Below are 7311 nucleotides of genomic sequence, written 5' to 3'. Positions count from 1 at the left end.
GCCCTTTCCATCCTTTCAATTCTCTCATTAAATTCAGCCTCCATTACTCTAGCTTGTCGGCGCGTTTTATACGGATGACGTGGTTCCAGTCTTGCGGTATTACAACTGCGAATTATATATTTTATCTTCAGTGACCGAGTATGGGATATGCAATGTATGAATGAATCATGAATGAATGCATGAATGTCAAATGAATGTCAGTCATGAATGAATATGCAAAAATTTGGTGTTAATTTCAAGATAGCCCCTATTTAGGTATTTCTTTAATCAAAGGAGTATTACACAACGTTTCGGTCACTTGTATAATTGACTCCTCCATTAGAAACCCGTTTTTGGCAACCAATCTCTAATCAACACTTTCCTAACAAGATGCCTTCGATGCATGATGAAAAATAAAAATACAGACAAACGACCTTAGTTAGCGCAACACATATAAACAGAGAAAAACTGTGGAAAATCTAACAAATTAAGCTACTTGGTCCAGTGGACTCGATTCCCTTGCTTAGAAAGCACAAATGTAAAAGAAATAGAAGGTAAGATGTGCTTTTCCCGTGTACTTATTTCGGTGACTACTAAACGAGCGGAGGTTCGGCATGGCTCTAGTTAGGTGGCTCGTATAGTTTATTATATGCGGTTTTGGTTCTAGATAGGTACTCGAATTGCTCGTACTATCATCTGCTAAGATTAGCACGAAGTCTCGGTCATAACCTATCACAGGCTCACGAGTTCAATTCGAGGGATTACATTTACTTATGCCTATGCGGAGGGACAAGTTAACTCACGAAAGCATAAGTCATATGTAACCCGAAAGTATTCACTAGCATGTGCGGAGGGACGAGTTAACTCACGAAGGCATAGCGTTTACTTTCACTTAAACGGACAGAGCCCGGGTAGAGAGCTTATGTTATGCAAAATGCAAGTGCACGGTGTGTGGGAGAAACTTGCAATCCTTCCATTTATTTTAAAACTACAAAACTAAAACGAAAGATAAAACAAATTAGGAGATACGTATGTATGATTTTTTCGAAAACAAAACTTAAGGATCATGATTAAATATCAATTTGAACACGAAAATTTGAAAATTTTGACAACACGCGTTTAATTCAACTCGACTCTCAAAAATGGAGGTCCCCAGTGGAGTCGCCAGCTGTAGCGACGTAAAAATTTTTTTAATTAGTTTCGCTTGGTCGCTAATTGTGGCGATTTATTAAACATTTGAAAACCAACTTTCGATTTTATTAACAAAGGGAGTCGCCACCGATCCTTTTTTATAGGTGTGATCGGACACCTAATAAAATTATTTTAAAACAAAAAGAAGGCCAAATTTAGGTCTACGTGAAAGTCCAGAGAAAAATTGGGGTTCGGGAGTCAGTTACGCGCGAGGAAGGTATTAGCACCCCCGCGACGCCCAAAATTGGTATCTCATAAACATGTGTTAACTTGATTTTCAAAAATACGAGTTCAATATAATATTTAATCGTGATCCGATTGAAAAATGAGAATTTTTAGTTTTCGATTTTTTTAGAAAGGGTGTCCCGTTTTTTAACACAAGTCGACGAATTTCACCCAACATAGCGATGAAATCGATGGCTTAATATTAAATCGGTACATTGCCTTATTTTTGAAATTAATTAAAACATGAGAAAAATATTCCTAAAGTGAGAAATTAAAAATAGATAAAGGACGCAAAAAAATGATATCATTAATGAAAAATATTAACATGGAATACTAGAATATTAGAATAACAATAATAATGATATTTACAAATTAAAAACAAATCATGTACTAATAATAAAATAGGGAAAATAATATATTTGGTAATAATAATATAAAATAATAATATGTACATAAAAATACATATATATATATGCATATAATAAAAGTATGTAATAATAATAATAATATCTACAATAAAAGAAAATATTAGGAAATGTACATAAAAAATATATACATAAAAAATTTACAACAATAATATAAAATAATGATATGTGCAAAAATATATATATACATATGTACATAAAATATACACTAATATAATAATAGTTATAATAATACTAGCAATAGTAATAATTTGTAATAATAATATATACACAATATGGTATTTAATATATATATATGTATATAATAGTATTTAAGAATATATACATAAGAAATATATAACTAATGGCATTAAAAAATATATACATAATATATATAAAATACCTAAAAAAAAGAAGGGGGAAAGAAGAGAGAAGGGAGGGGGGAAAGGAAATCCGGCCAAGGGGGGCCGGTCACCGGTCGATCATCGGTTGCCGCCCGTCGTCGGCCACCGCCGGCCACCGCCCACGGTGGCCGGAAAAGGTAAATTTTTTTAACAATATATGTATATATAAAGAAAGAAAAAAAACAACACAAAAAAAAAGAAAAAAAAGATTCGAAAGAAGAGGAAAAAAGAAAAAGATGCAACCTTTTTATTGATGTTTCTTTTGTGTTCAAAATTTGAAGGGGTTTTTGTGTTTTTTTTTCAATCTTTGTAAAATCCCCTCTTACATGATTTTTGAATGGCTTTTTATAGCCATCTTTTATATGATTTTCTATTATTTCTTTTTCTATTTTGTAGGTGGTGGTGGTAGACAATGGATATCAAAAATGGGAGGAAAAATGGGGCAAGTGGGAAAGTGGTTAGGTGGCTAAGGTTTCTTGGTTTTTTTTTGGGGAGGGGGTTAGGTTTTTCTTTTTCTTTTTGGGTTAGGTTTTTTCTTCTTTTTTTTTGGTTAGGTTTTTTTTTGGGAGGGCTTAATAGGCTTTTGAATTGGATTTAATATTTGGGTTTTGTAATGGGTTTGGGTAGATGTAAATGGGTCATGAGTTAAGGGTTTTAGTGGGTTTATAGGTTTGGTTGGGTTTTGATATAATCGGGCCCGGGCAATTTGGACTTCTACAAAAGCCTTGCCAAAATTTTCAAAAATGAAAGGGAATGAGAGGCTCAAACTTGTTTTTTGAACAAAAAAAAAGACCAAAAGGCCTAAATTTCATTAATAACATCCTGAATCACAAGTTCATGAATCTCTTTAGGATAATTCACATAAAAAAACCCACGTACAATTGTTCTTTAAAACAAAATTGCAAATAAAATCAGCAAGCCTATTGCTAGTTCTAGGTGCTCACGTGATGACCGTAGCCTCAAAAGTCTTCAATTGCATGTATATATCATTCCCACATTGTCCAATAAAAGTAATATCCTGCCCCTTACAGTTTATTCTGTTCACAATATTAGAAGAGGCTCAAACGTAAGTCTTTAGGGAAGGGGCACTAACACTTAACCATTAAGCCTATAACTTATTTCTTCCATAATTTAGACATTGAACCGTGCATATATCGGGGTGTGACATGCATGAAATTTTATTTTTAATCAAAACTCTGTCGATTATCAATTTTATGCTGCAATATTATGAATGAGTTTTTGAGTAGTAAATAAAATCGAAAAACAACTTTTGCTAAAAAAAACATTAAAACAAAATCGGTTTTTACTTTGAAAAAATTTGTCTTTCAATGAAAAAGAGATAACACGCTAAGTTTTCTTCTAAGATTAACAATTTTTTAAAAGACTATTTTAAAAACTCTGATCATTTTACTAGGTCATTTCGGAGGCTAATATAGCCTTCAGAATCCGGCCATAACGTCTAGGCCGGGTTAGGAAAGTTACATAAATTACATCTAATAAATAATTTTAAAAAATATTAAGATATTATTTTATGATAATATATTTTAAATTATTTTTCCTTTTATTTATTTATTAACAATTTAAATAAAATATATGTTTCATTTTTAAAATTATAAAAAGATAATTATTTTTCATACTTATTTTAAATTTATTATAAAAATAATTATTTTTCATACTTATTTTAAATTTTTTATTTATTAATTTTTTATTTTGTATAGGTTTTAAACTTGAATATTTTATACATGTTTTTTTTAGAGAACTCATTTGCATAATCTTAATTACTATTGAGAGATAAAAAAATTAAACGTATAAATATGGATTAATATTTTGCTTTATTACATTGAAAGTAATAAATATCTAATGGTTTATAATAATTTATCTTTTACACTTTGAATAATTTATATATCTAATTATCATTTAAAATTTTAATCTTTTAATTATTTGATAATTAAATTAAATTTCCTTTAAAATTATTTTAAATTTATTCAAAATCATACATATTTTTTTATATTTTTAGTGGCTCGTCCCCTAAAATAGAATTTTTTTTATTTAGGCCCATTTATAATTTATAAAATTTTAAATTAATAATTGTAAAATTACACTTTAGGCCCTTTAAAATGATAAAAAATTGATTTTATCTTTTAAAATTTATAAAAGTATAAACTATTAAAATAATGAAATTATATTTTTACTATCGTAAAATACAATTTAATTCCCCTTCCATAAAAAAAATTAATGAGTTCACCCCTGTATATTTTGATTAAAAAATAATTTATTATTAAAGTTTTTAAAAGTAAATAATCATTTTTTATTTATTTTCATTTCTATCATTATTTATATTTTTAATATTACATCATATTTTAAATATTATTTTTTAATAGAATTAAAATTTATCAATATTAATAATGTCTTTTTGTTATACTAAATTCTTTTAATAATAATTTTAAAATATATAAGAATATTTTAATTTTAGTTTTATTTAAAGCACTTTAGTTGAAAAGTTTTTTGAATAATTTCATTATAGGTTCTGATTATATTTGTACTTATTGAGAGACATAATGCCTAAAACTACCCATAGTCCCTCTCGCTTCAAAGCACTGGGACCACTTCCTTCTGTATTAGAAACAATGTTCATGCCAATCGAGCGAAGACTCAAACAACACTTTAGTTGTAATTTTAAATAAACTAAAATTTGTTTATAGAGATATATTAAACAAACAACCAACCCATGTGATCCATGAAACAAACTAGTATGTGTAAAATTTTATGTATCGATGTTGGATAGATTTTTCTGGTTATAAATATTACGATTGTCATGTTATGTGTATATCTAAGTTATATGGATATTTTAAATATTCATTAATGAATGAATGGTGAAATATTTTGAAAGATTAATAACCATAAATATCAATTTTTAAGAAGGTGGATTAAAATGAAATATTTTATTAAGGTAATGTATTATGATTAAATTTGACACCAACGTTAAAAGTTGTGTTTTAATCTTATATGAAATTTATAATAAAATGTTCAAAAGTAAATGTTACAGAATTTATCAAATAATTTTGTTTTTAATTTTTTTAAGACTAACCCTAAACTTTTAAAAGATAATTTAAAGTTTTACTTATTGGTACTATTTTGAATCCAAATTGTTTGTGGCCGAAGTTGCTACTAGCTGTGTTATAGCCCAATTTTGTCCACTCTTAGACCTCAACCCTTCACCCCAATAACCCCAACAGCCCAAAACCCAATAAATAAATAAACCATTACAAATTAACCCAACAACTTAGCCCAGTTCAAAATACTAGCCCAAAAACTAAAACATCTTTCAGCAGCAAACCCTTCCCCAAGATGCAGCCACCAAAGTTCAGCCGCATGCCCCCTCTGCCTTTGGCCATCACGTGCACCACCCACACCTGACACACCTACAACAGAGACAAAAACAACAGCATGCGAGGGATGGGGGAAAGAATAAACAAAAGAAGACAAGAAAGGAATGGAGAAACATGCAAAGCAAAAGCAAAACAAGCAGAGAGCAGTGAAAATCACATGTAATCGGCTATAAAAGCCGAAAAGAATCAATGTAACGGGGGGGATTTTGATCAATACAAAGAATTTATCTTCATTTTTGCATCAATATTAGCAGATTAAAACCAAGAAAGAAAGTGGATAGCATCGAATACAAACCAAAATCTCAGAAATCGAAAGCTAAAAAATACCTAAAGGTGATCTTATCTTCTTTATTATTTTACTCTTATTTTTATTTTTATTTTATTTTTTTCCTCTTTTTCGAATCTATTAATCTATATATATACATCATAATAAAAAAATATAATAAAAATATATATACAAAACAACTATTAAAAAAAATTTACCTTTTCTGCGGTGGCCGGCACCAGCGACGGACGCCGGCCGACTGTCGGCCGGTGACCGGCCCCTGGCCGGATTCCCCTTCCCCCCTTCCTTCTCTCTCCCTTCTCTCTTCCCTCTCTCTTCTTTTTTTCTTTCCCTCTCCCCAAATGATTTTTTTTTGTTATTTTAGGCCTTATATAGCCCTCCAAAACGACGTCGTTTTGGGGGCTACACTTAAGCCCCAAAACGACGTCGTTTTGGCCATGCCCGACCCATCCGACCCAACCCGCCAGGAGGATCCGCATGTTTTGTTTGAATGGGTTATTTATGTGCGCGGTCCTTCCGCTTTTTCAAGGTTTTGCAATTAAGTCATTTTTTTGTTTTCAATTTGGCCCTATAATTTTTCGCGCTTTTCGATTTAGTCCCCGCTAATGTGCTGCGTTTTAATGGGAAGGAAAAATTGCTGTTTCGGTCCCCCTATGTTTTGTGCGCGCTCAAATAAGCCCTTTTCTCTTTATTTCCTTTCACATTTGCCCCAAAACTTTGTTATTGGTTCAATTTTAGTCCTTTTTTATTTGTTTTTGTTTCTTTATTAAATATTACATTTTTGTATTTCAATATTATTATTATTATTATTATTATTGTACATTAGTGTATATCTTCATATATGTATATATATATGTAGTAATATTTTTATTACTTTATTTTAATATTTTTATTATAATAGCTTTTGTATTTCAATATTATTATTATTATTATTATCATTAAAATTACTATATATTCTTATTAGATGTGTATATATATATTACTGTTTTTAATGACTTTATTTTAATATCATTTTATTATATTTACTTTTTTGTATTGTGTTACATGGTTATTATTATATTTATTAGTGTATGCCTCTTACCCCCGTATATATTTTTAGTACGTATTAATAGTCAATTTTTTTAATATATATTATATGAATAATTTATATATAATATTATGTATATATTTTAGTATTATCAGTTATATATCTTTATACTATATTATCTAATACTATTATTTATATATATATGTATAAGTATGTCTGTAGTGTACAAAATAGTTTTATTATTATTATTATCATTTCTAAGGTATGTATGTATTGTATACGTTCTATATATGTTATATATGTTTTTAATATTACTAGTTATATATAGTTTTTATACATTCCCATGTACATATTTTTATATTATCTTATGTATATATTACCTTATATTATTATTACTAAATGTACT

The sequence above is a fragment of the Gossypium hirsutum genome, chromosome A01 (genome assembly GCF_007990345.1).
Source record: "Gossypium hirsutum isolate 1008001.06 chromosome A01, Gossypium_hirsutum_v2.1, whole genome shotgun sequence".
In the NCBI taxonomy this organism is placed as follows: Eukaryota; Viridiplantae; Streptophyta; class Magnoliopsida; order Malvales; family Malvaceae; genus Gossypium; species Gossypium hirsutum.
The sequence above is the reverse complement of the archived record's forward strand: the minus strand, read 5'-3'. Positions refer to the sequence as shown.